This window comes from Cyprinus carpio, chromosome A22, assembly GCF_018340385.1.
Source record: "Cyprinus carpio isolate SPL01 chromosome A22, ASM1834038v1, whole genome shotgun sequence".
Lineage (NCBI taxonomy): Eukaryota > Metazoa > Chordata > Actinopteri > Cypriniformes > Cyprinidae > Cyprinus > Cyprinus carpio.
Window position 1 is genome coordinate 2,451,733 of NC_056593.1, and position 12,304 is coordinate 2,464,036.

At 40.4% G+C, this 12,304-nt stretch overlaps 1 pseudogene; it reads right to left on the reverse strand.

Moving 5' to 3' along the window:
* Nucleotides 1–9,598: 9,598 nt before the first annotated feature.
* On the reverse strand, nucleotides 9,599–11,578 carry LOC109076073 (annotated as a pseudogene).
* Between the last annotated feature and the right edge of the window lie 726 nt (nucleotides 11,579–12,304).

A 12,304-nucleotide genomic window follows, 5' to 3' on the forward strand; every position in this document is an offset into this window, starting at 1 on the left:
TGACTGCGCTGGTATTATCAGATGTGAAGTGAACTGATCTCGATGATGACATCAATGTTGTGCTTCATAGCTGAAATGAGCTCCTTTGACCAACTTCACACAGTTTATCGATCTATGATGACTTCCGCCTCTGCTAAACGCATAATGGTAAACAAACTCTTTGCATTAATATACTATATTCAGTACTTTAATAAAAAAACTTTTTAGATGTACATGTGGTTTTCTCTTGACAATTTATAGTATTTATAATAACAAAACTTTTTGCCAGCATAAAAAGAAGCTTAATGATGTAAACATTTTCAAATAATATTTAAAATAATGTTTTGATAAGGAAAAACTGTACTTGCTGCGTGTTTTGTTCAGTTCTTAAATAAAATGTCTCGGTGCAATCTTAACATTTAGTCTTTATTCATCTTATCAACAACCATCAGTTTGTCTTTTCTTCTTTCTTAATTGCCATGTATCCAACATATATCACTGAACACAGTGCCATCTAGTGGATTCCTAGAGTAACAGGCACAATCACTTGATATCATCACATCCCCCTTTCTTCAAAGAAACATAAACAAGTAACCTTAGTATTCTTTAGTAAGTTGCACTCAGTATAACATTTTAACTTGAAGTTTATATTTGCACATTTTATATAGTTAATACAAATGAACTACAAACATGAACATTTTCTCATTCCTATGTTTTCCACCGTTTCTTACAGATTTAATCCATCAGGTGTTTTAATGGGTCTTGTAGATCTTCTAAGTGTGAATGTATGGCTGTTTTAATGTTTGTGTGTCTATTTTCATATAAGTGTTGCAGTCATTTGTTGTGTACAATACAGTTGATTCAGACTTCATATTGCATTGATTCAGGTCTTTCACTTCTTTTTCAGTCTTAAAAGATCACGTCTATTCCGTCTGAACATTTGTCCGTCATCTGTTTTCACAGTATAAGATCTTGGAGCTACTTCTTGCATAACTGTGGCCTTCTTGCTCCAATTCTCGTCACTTTTGATTCTGACAACATCATTCCTCACCAATGGCTGTAGATGCTTTGCCGCCTTGTCACATTTGTTTTGAACAAGAGGGCAGTGTAGTGTGAAGTTTCTGATTTATCAGCATCTCAGCTAGGGCCATACCACAATCTAGCAGAGAGGTTCTGTAATTGAACAGAGCAAGGTAAGGATCAGATTTACTGTCAGCAGCCTTTTTCAAAAGTTTCTTGAGAATGTGAACTCCTTTCTCAGCTTTGCCATTTGACTGAGCTTGAAGTCATATTCCACTGAAAACTCTTGCCACTTGTGGGATTACAAATTTATAAAATGTAAATTGTAATCCCACAAATGAATACACTGAAAGGTTTTGTCAGTCAGCTGTAACTTACAGTGGAATAGTTGATAATCCTGAAAGTGTGTTAGATGACAAGGGACCATTAGTCCGCATCTGGTCAGATGGCCTTGTAGCTGAGTACAGAAAAGCCTTGCCATTCCTAGATCTAACTTGGTCTAACAAAACTCTCAGAAGTAATCTAGACAGTTTAGCTACATCGTTGGCAGTCTCATCGTTGTCGCTGATGAGGCCAATCACCATGGTGTCGTCTGCAAATTAATGATGGAGTTGGATCCATGCACAGGCTTGCAGTCGTGGGTGTAGAGGGAGTAGAGGAATGGACTCAGCACACAGCTCTGTGGTACGCGTGTACAAACACGTGTTCAGTGTGATGGTGGTGGAGTGGGTGTGGCCTGACCTAACATGCTTAGGCCTGTTGGTCAGAAAGTCCATGATCCAGTTGCAGAGGGAGGTGTTAATGTCCAGGTCTCCAAGTTTTGTGGTCAGCTTGGAGGGAATGACGGTGTTATATGCTGAACTGAAGTCAACAAACAACATCCTAACGTATGTGTTGTTAATGTCCAGGTGTGTGAGTGCAGAATGCAGCACTGTGCATACTGCATCCTCTGTGCTCCTATTTCTGCGGTAGGCAAATTGGTGTGGGTCCAGTGTGGGTGGGAGGCAGTCTTTGAGGTGTGCTAGGACCAATCGCTCAAAGCACTTCATAATGATGGCTGTGAGTGCTATGGGGCGATAGTCATTCAGGCACACTGGGGAGGAGTGTTTCGGTACTGGCACAATGGATGTGGACTTAAAACATGTTGGCACAGTTGCTTGGGTGAGGGACAGGTTGAAAATGTCTGTGAAGACCCCTGCAAGCTGCTCTGCACATGTTCTAAGCACACGTCCAGGAATGCCGTCCGGGCCAGCAGCCTTGTGTGCGTTGATCCAGCTCAATGCAGTGTGGACATCTGTGGAGGTGAGTTTGAGAGGTTGGTGTTTTGGTGGCCGTCTCCTTGCTGTCGCTGTTGAAGCGAGCATAAAAGTCATTTAGCTCGTTAAGGAAGGAGACGTCCATGACCGTTGGAGTGGAGTTACTTGACTTGTAATCACTGATGACCTGGATGCCCTGCCACATGCGTCGGGGGTCAGAGTTGGAAAAGTGTTCCTCTACCTTCAGCTTGTAGCAGTACTTGGCCTTTTTGATGCCCCTTTTCAGGTTAGCCCTGGATTTACTGTAGGCAAAAGAAAACAAAGAAAGGTGATCAGACTGTCCGAGGTGGGGGAGGGGGGTTGCGATGTAAGCTCCATCAATGTTTGTGTAAACATGATCCAAAGTTTTGTCTCCTCTGGTGTGGCAGGAAACATGCTGATGAAATTTGGGGAGCACTGTCTTTAATTTGCAGTGATTAAAATCACCTGTGACAATAAAAGCAGCCTCCGGGTGGGCAGTCTGTTGTTTACTAATGGCTGCATGAATTTCTTTCAAAGCAAGCTTGGCATTAGTATCCGATGGAATATAGACTGCAGTTATTATGGTGGAAGTGAACTCCCGCGGCAGATAAAAAAGGTCTACATTTAACCATGAGAAACTCTAGGTTAGCTGAGCAGTGTCTCCCAACAATGACAGTGTTTGTACACAAAGCTTTGTTAACATAAATGCACAATCTACCACCTCTGGTTTTGAGTCATCTGCGGTTCTATCTGCCCAAAGTGTGTAGCGTCCAGCTAGCTCAATAGTATTATTGGGTACGTCGCTGTGTAGCCATGTTTCTGTGAAAACCATGACATTGCAGTCCAAAAGTCTCTTACTGTGGGTGATGCGAAGTCGTAACTCATCCATTTTGTTCACCAGTGACCGCACATTAGCAAGGAAAATGCTCGGTAAAGAGAGCTGGAGCGGTGTTAGCTTTAGCTTAGCTCTTAGACCTCCGCGCTTCCCCCACCTTTGTTTACGATCTTGACGCCGCCTGTGAGTACTTCCGCCCGGTTGGGTAGAGTGCATAGCCTAGGGTGTTCTGGTGATCTCAGGGATGAGTCGAAGATTGGTGATAAAACTGTTGAAAAAGTCCTCACCGATATCCAAAAGCTCCCGTCGGGTGTATGATGTTAAAGCAAAGCTGTTCAGTATGAACAGACCCGAGATGAGCAGGAAAAATACTGCAAAATTGCAAAAACTGGAGAGACGCTAAGCCTCGCGATGTGTACGCGCCGCCATCTTGGTCATGTTTTAGGTCTGTGGGTGCTTAACTTCCCCAGTAATGTACAGCAAAGATGAAAGATTCTTTGTAAATAAAACTACAGGAAGGTGACTGTCACTTCCTTCCATTGAAAGAACACTAGTTAAGTACACTCACAGCCTTCAAAGCTATACTACCGCACACTCCAGTCACTAACCTATCCTTTTTGGGTAATGATGTTTGTTATGACTGATGTTCCATTAGAGGATGGAGATGTTGTACAGTAAAATTCGCACACCAACTACAGGGACAGACTAGGACACACACAGACCAGTGAGGAGCCCAGGGAAGAACCGATGTGCAACAGGCCTCGGGGGCCAACCCTGTGGTGAAGACTTCTCTCAGTAGTTTTATCCCCGCCTCACTGGTCCATAGGTGTCAAATTACTTAAAACTAGGTTGAGAAAAACACTATACGATCACCAGACTTAAAACCACTATACAATCAATAGAAGTCTAAAAATGTCTCTGCATGGATACTGTTGGTCTGCTGTTTCTTTGTTTTCTTGTGTTGCAGGAATGTGTGCATGAAATGTCATCTCCATAAGCAGCACCCTGGTGTAAAGCATCACCTCAGACATCCATGAACAAGCTTCATGAGGACCAAGAGTTATCTGAGTGAATATACGTGGGAAATGGACTACAGAAAACAGACTTCACAGCTATTTCAGGCGCCATGGACTTCAAGACTTCCACTCTTATGCTACATGGTTTTCTGTGTCAACATGTAGTTTGTATAACATGTTACCATCCATGTCATTTGTGTCAACAGTTATGGTTCTAAAAAGAACTGTTACACCTAAGTAAATCTAGGACAAGACACAGAATAAGTTATATGTGCCTTTAACCTTTTCAGGTTACATGACTGCAAGATGGGGGTTATGTTAACTAACATAGTCCATAGAATGGACTTATGAAGGTTTAAATTTGTATTATGTGAGAGTTATTAGAACTCTCAACGGGAGGACTGTGGGATTACAAATTTATAAAATGTTAACTGAAAAAGGTATATACATTGTGAGGTAAAAAGGATGACATTTCTAAAAGATCTAATCAGGAAGCTCAGGTGTCTTGCTAATGACCTTTTGTTTCTATGCTCTTCCTGACCAAAGCTAAAGACACAGCTGTGCCTTTGTTTCTATGACAATGTGAAGGTATCAGCGATACGGTCAGGCACCTCTGTATTTAAATGACACTGTTATGCTGATTAGATCAAAGATGGGAAAATGGCCAGTATTTGGCTGATCCCTGTATTCAATTTGCATGCTTTGTTTAAATTGTCTCCACCTCTACTGTATGTATCCCTCCCACTTGAATGTATAAAATCTCTGTATTTATTTTTGATTTTTTGAGAATTTTGTTTACTACTGTGCTGTGCAGCGCGTTCTCAATAAAGAATTCTGCTGAAGATTACCCAAGAGTCTCCTGGTCTCCTTGCTGCTGAAGCATGGGCCATTGTCACTGATGAAAGTATGTGGTATACCATGTATTGCAAAAATTTATTTTGCATGTGTCATTACACGCTTTGCAGACATATCCGAGAGTAAGGCCAATTCAGGGTAATTTGAGTAATTATCAATCACTACTAGGTAGTTATTGGCTTTCAGATGGAAAAGATCCATCCCCACCTTCTCCCAGGGTGATGTTGGTAAATCCGATGTTATCATTGGCTCCTAAGTTTGATTTTTTTCTAAATTTTTGACATGTGTCAAACTGTCTCACCATCTTTTCGATGTCTTTGTTTATTCCAGGCCAAAAGACAGTTTCTCTCGCTCTGCTCTTACACTTTTCTACTCTGAGATCACCTTCGTGAATCCTATGCAGTATGTCTTGTCTCAAGCTTTGCGGAATGACTATTCTGTTTTGTTTCAGAAGGATTCCATCCACCACACATTGATCACCTCTGATGTCCTGGAATCTTGGAGATGGACTCGTTGGCCATCCAGTATACTCAAGCTTTGCGGAATGACTATTCTGTTTTGTTCTCATAAAGCATCTGTTTTTGGGTGCTTGTGAGAGGGTTCAGCTATTTGCTTTGACTAAACCTCTTTGCTTCATTGTAATAAGTCATCACACGAAAACGCAAGTGCGAACACCATTCTCAGGCATGATCAGTACCAGCAAACACAACATAGAGGTAACCCTTCAAACACAGGCAATAGATCGGGGTTGTATTCTCCAATAAACATTATTTCTTGCGGGTGCAATTGTGAGACGGCAAACAAACAGAAAACTGGTAAACAGGAAATCTGCCATGCAGCCGAGAGCAAAAAGTACTTTTGCCAGGTGTGCACACTTAAATTGAAATCCTGCACCTGTGTGATGATCAGAGTCCGAGGCTCGGGGGATGACATTTGAATCAGTTCAGTAAGATGTGTTTGAATCCAATATTGGCCCCTCTGCTGGCCAGGTAAGCGGGAATCACGGGGGTTCGTCTCCGTGACAATCATCAGTCTTTGAATCCTTGGTTTTTATTGTTGCAATTTTTTTTATTGGACCATTTCATTCAGTTTTTTTTTATTGTTGCAATTAATGGACGATGATCAGTTTCTGCAGTAAAGCTAGGAAGGCCATATACATAGTTATGAAATTTCTCCAGGCCAAAGTGCCTATTGACACTCAGAATCAGTCATGGATCTGCTTGCATATGCTACTGGCTTTCAGACCTCATCATCAGCTTGCAATAAAACTGCACCAAGACCATTCTTGGAGGCATTTGTGGACACTTTGGTTTTCTTTGCTGGATCAAAGAATTGTAATACACGTGCAGAGGTTAATGCTATTTTCAGCTTTTGCCGGTCACTCTCATGTTTGTCTGTCCATACAAAGTCTTTTGTCTTTTGTAGGAGTTCTCGTATGCATGACGTATTTGCAGAAAGATTCAGAATGAACTTTCCTACATACAGTAATTCACCATATCCATGATGCACTGGTACTGCTTTCCTTTCTGTGGGACTTTCCATTTTTAGATTGGCACTGATCTTTTCACTGTGTGGCTGTATTCCTTGACTTGACAATTTGTCCCCAAGAAATATAAGTTCTTGCACACCAAACTGACATTTGTTTTTGATTTGTTTCAGTCCACTCAATCTGATTTTCTGTATCACTCTGGTCAATCTGCTGTTGTGCTCTTGAAGTGAAGATCCCCATATGATGATGTCATCAATATATGCTCTAACTCCTTCAAGTCCTTCAGTGATGTTTTCCATCGCTATGTGGAAGATTTTGGAAGCAGAAACAATTCCAAATGGCAGTCTGAGAAAAGAATATCTCCCAAATGGAGTGTTGAAGGTACAGTACTTTGTGCTGTCCTCGTCTAGACATATCTGCCGAAATCCTTGTGAAATATTTGGCACCTAACATTTCATTCATTATTTCTTCACGTTTTGGTATTTGATAGTGCTCACGCTTTATGTTGTCATTCAGATCTTTTGGATCCATGTGCACTCTTAAGTATCCATTCTTTTTCTTGACACACACCATTGAGTTCACCCAGTCAGTTGGTTCTTCTATTATTTTGATAACTCCTAATGTGGTCATTCTGTCTAATTGTTTCTTTAGATGATCTTTGAGTGAAGCTGGAACTCGGCGTGCAGGATGCACTACAGGCTGTGCATTTTCCTTCAACCAACTCTTGTAAACATAAGGTAAAACACCAAAGCCTTCAAAAGCATCTGCAATGTGTTGCACTATATCATCCACAGAGTTACTTGTAGTCACAGCTGAATTATTGTGGTTGATGTGGTGCACCCTTTTGACAAGATTCAAGCTCTCACAAGCTTTGTCACCTAGCAGGGACTCTAGTTCCTCAGCTAGTCAAGTCAAGTCAAGTCTGCTTTATTGTCAATTCTTCCACATGTACAGTACATACATACAGAGAATCAAAATTGCGTTACTCTCAGACCCCCGGTGCATACAGATAACACTCAATCAAATATAAAATATAAGATACAACTATACAATAAGGAAATGTAAAAAAGACATGAGGCCCCAAGATGTTTGCATACATTTGTTCAAGAACACTGGAGGGACCAGGTAATAAAACAAAATAAATAAAGGTAAATAAAGCAGCGCAAGGCACATGGCAGATAGAGTGCAAACCAGTGAACAAACAGTGCAGATAAAAAGATTTTTAGTGCAAAAAAAGCTTATTCAGTCTGATTAAAGTGACAAAAGGGCTCAAGAGCAGTTATTTTATATAAACTGACTGATGAGGTCATAGAATGGCATCAGTTCCATGGTGAATGAGGTGGTGAGCAGACCTAAAGAGCCAATGCTTTTTCCATTGTAGTCCTTGAGAAGTATTTGCTTTTTCCTGATTTTTGATGTCCGACATGCTAATAAAGTTTGCTTAAGCACCGGTATCCAGCTTGAGAGTGACTAGCGCTCCATTGATCTGTAGTGGTGCCACCCATTTTCATTTTTTACAGCATCCTCTTGACTCTGTGCATTAACTGATATCTTTCCACCAGTTTGTCCACTAGCGTTTTCAGATTCCAGCTTGTTTTCACAGATTAAAATGCAGACAAAGAATGTATAGCACAGGTCAGTTTCCTCTATCATTTTGTCAGATCGCCCTTTTTGTTGAATTTTTACTTTGCACATTGCACACTTTGCACATTGTTCTATAAAGGCTGGACATTGCTTAGGCTGATGTTCAGTACCACAACGTTTGCAGTTATACATGCCATCTTTCTGTTTCACAGCTCTGGATGTGTCGCTTCTCTTTGAAAGATACAGCACCAATTGCACAATCTGCACTTGGAGACACACTTTTTGGCATCATTTCACCAAATGTTTTCACATGAAGTTGAGCAAGTTCACTGGCTTGACAAATTTTAATTCAAAGTGAGCTCTGTTTCTCTCAGTAAGCGTTGTCTGAGTTTTGCATCATAGATACCAAAAACAATCTGATCTCTTATGATTGAATCATTCAGCTGATCAAAATTGCATGTCTTAGCCTTTAGTCTTAAGTCAGTCAGGAACTTATCAAATGATTTGTGCGGTTGCTGCACAAAACACATCTTTCATTCATTTCATTCTTTTTGGGTGAACAATGCAGTGGCATGTCCACAAGGGTGGCACGGGGTGGCAGCTGCCACTAGGCATGGGCCGGTATGAGATTTTGATGGTATGATAACCTTAAGCAAAAATATCACGGTTTCACGGTATCACGGTATTGTTGTTATAGCTCTGAAATGTGTGTTATTTTTTTAAATGACTGGGTAAAAAAAAAAAAAAAAAATCTGCTGGACACAATATATTTTGTTTTTGAGCAACATACAGAATATTAGTAGAATTAGTTTTTTTTTTTTTTTTTTTTTTTTTGTTTAAATTTAAATTAAATCTTTATTTAACCTAAATCTGTAATTACAGTTATTTAATTTTAGTTTTATAATTCATATACATATAATTTAATATAATTTAGTCTAACACTGACCCCTCCTCCAACAGGAGGAGGAGGGGTCAGTGTTAGAGATCGACTGATATGGGTTTTTCTATAACCGATGCTGATGTTTAGAGGTCAGGGTCAGCCGATGGCCGATATGTGCTGCCAATTTTTAGGGACGATATCTTGAAGTTTTCCCCTTCATTTGCATGCTAAAATCTCATACTAATAATATGTAGATGCACAACATTTCTAAACTTAACAATCATTTATTGAACACTGACTTGAACCATCATTAAACTGTCAATCATTTACATTAAAGTTTTAGAGCATTTATCAAGCAGAATTTTGTTGGAACATAAATGTAAACTTAAATATACATTTAAATAAAATAAATACAACTTTATAAATAAAAATAAATTAAACTGAAAAATATAAAAAATAAAATGTGTAAAAAATAAATAGTAGTGCTGCACACTAGCAACCAGCAATATTTGTGTTGAATGAATTAAATTGTTAAATGACACAGAACATCTAAAGTGCATTCTAACTTTCTGCTTTTTGCAACTTTCTGCATTTTTATATAAAACAAAGTCCTCAAGTAACTAACTGTGAATAAAAACCTAAAGGTTTTCGTGCACTTGACTTAGCAGCATCAAAAATCTCTTTTTGTGCAAATAACATAGCAGCAAACCCTTCATTTTTGAGTGAAGGAAATTATATAAACATTACAGAACAATATAAAAATGAATGTGCTATAATTTTAACTCAATTGCAGTCCTTGAATCTTTCTCACTCTACCCATCTTTCACTGAAAGTTCTCAGTACTTCCAGTTTAAGAACGGCAGGTTGTCATGCAGGAAACACAACTGTTCTGCATGTTCTCCTATGAGGCGGCTCCTCTTGTTGTCATAAATATTCCCAATCTCACTGAATACTCTCTCGCTGGGAACAGAGGAGGGGGGTGGAAAGAGGAATTTCCTTGCCAGTGGTGCAAGAAGGTGTAGGCAGGATGTATTCTGTTTCCACCATTCCAGTGGCTGACCGGTCTGTCTGTCAATCAATGGCTCACGGAGGTACTGATCCAGCTGCTCAGATATGCGATGCTCATCATCACTCTCCTGAGTAGGAATTCCATGAGGCCCCAAGATGTTTGCATACATTTGTTCAAGAACACTGGAGGGACCAGGTAATTTTTCATCTTCCACCCTTCTCTGTTTCAGGTCTGATCCTTGGTCTTCAGTGGTGGCTGTTTTCAGTTGCTCGGACACAATGGCATGCTCTTCTTTTATCCATTGTTTTGCCTTGGTCAGTATGTCCACTGCAAAAAAGACATGGCCCTTATAACGGGGGTCCAGCAGTGTTGCAAGCACCAAACATTTTGTCTCCTCCATCCTTGCAAACCTTTTCTGCAAGCTTTGCAGCATGGTTTCTCTTAGTGTTTTAATCCCCCTTGTGTTAGGACCCTCTGCCTGAAGCACCATCTTCAGCACAGCAATGCTTGGGATGACACTGGAGATGGAAGCCTCTGACCTGCTGATCTCGAGGGTGACTTCCTCAACAGGTTCCAACATGTCAATCAAATTGGAAACTGTGTCCCATTGATCTGCAGCTGGAGTAGCATTTTTTCCATATTCTCCAGCATAGATATTGAGTGCTCATTTCTGCTCCAGCATCCTCTGCATCATGTGGAGCGTGGAGTTCCAGAGAGTGGGTTCAGACTGAATGATACTGTGCTGGGGGAGGCCAAGTTCTTTTTGAATTTTTTTCAGATTCTGCTTTGCGAGCACAGAGTGGTTAAAATGTTTAGCTATGTTCTTTAACTTGGCATTAACGTCCAGCACTGCTCGCTGACTGCTGATGCCATCGATCACCATAAGCTGTATGGTGTGTGCGCTGCAGCTGAGATCAGGTATTTCTGCCAGTCCGAGGCCTTTAACCATGTTAGCACCACTGTCATGGAGCACAAGTACAACCCTGTCCTGGCTGATGTCCCAGTACTTCAGCAGGCTGATGAACATGTTGCTTATGTACTCCCCAGTGTGGGAGCCAGACATGGCCTTGGCATTTAGGACGACTTGTTTCCTTTCCCAGTTGTCATCAATGAAATGACATGTTAGACTCATCAGTGCTTCAGTGTCCCCAGACCAACAGTCTGTCGTGAAAGACAAAAAAGGACCAGCATCCTCTGCAATCAGGGCTTTTATTTTCTTCTAAACTTTTGCAACTATACCATCTAGGATGTCTGTGCGGTAGTGCTTCACAGTTTTTAGGTTGTATCTGGGCTCCATTGCAGCCACCAGCCTCCGAAAACCAATACCTGAGACAAATGTAAATGGCTGATTGTCTGTGGCAATCATTTCCATAACTAAAGTGTCAAGGTTTTTTGACCTGAGATCTGAATTCTGCCATTTACATTGGGCATCAAACATTTCTGTTAGAGTTGGCTGAGATACATTGGCTGTAGAGGCAGCTGCTTCTTCTTTTTCTTTCTGTGCATCTTTGTAAGCCTGGAGGTGGTGACACCGCAGATGACTCCATTGCAGATATTGCACCTGGCTTTCCCTGGAGTTGGCTCGGTGAAATGCTGCCATACTGGATTCGATTTTTGTTCAGCCATCAGACAGCAATTACTAACAGAAGAAACATTCATGGTTAGCATTTTAGTAGTGCCTTCATTTTCAACTCAGTCTATAATTCCAATACACATTAAAACAATTACACTCTAATTGAAAAAGTTTAAAAGAACCAAAACAATTCATTAATGTGTTGTATTTGTTTTTAACAGATTGCTTACAAGTTACAAACCAAATTACCATAATCTAGTAATCACAAAAAAATAAAATAAAACGGTGTTAAACCCGTAGTGATTTCTGACAATCTTCACGGTTAATGTTAGACAGGTTTAATGAGGTTAATAACTGTGCGACGTATATAATGGTCGGAACACGTCACTTTTATTATGCTGATGTTCATTTTTATTCGCATTACACAGTTGATGGAAACACACGCAGATGCGCATATAATTCAGCTGAATATTTATTGATGCAAATAGGGATGTCAACGATTATTCGATGAAGCTTTTTTTTCGAGTGGCTCTTGCACATATAATAATACCGCTGCAGACGCATTTTGCAGCATTAAGGTAATTGATTAATTGATCGTTAATTTAAACGACGATCGATCGTGGAAATTATCAGAAATTGACATCCCTAAATGCAAATAAGTTGGATGGAAACCCGGCTATTGTCTGCATCAAACCATGCTTCTGAATGAACAAATGTCATTCACCGTTCTGTGCTGCTCCAGGACAGCTCTGTGTGTCCGAGCATGGTGTTGTCTGTGAGCGGGGCG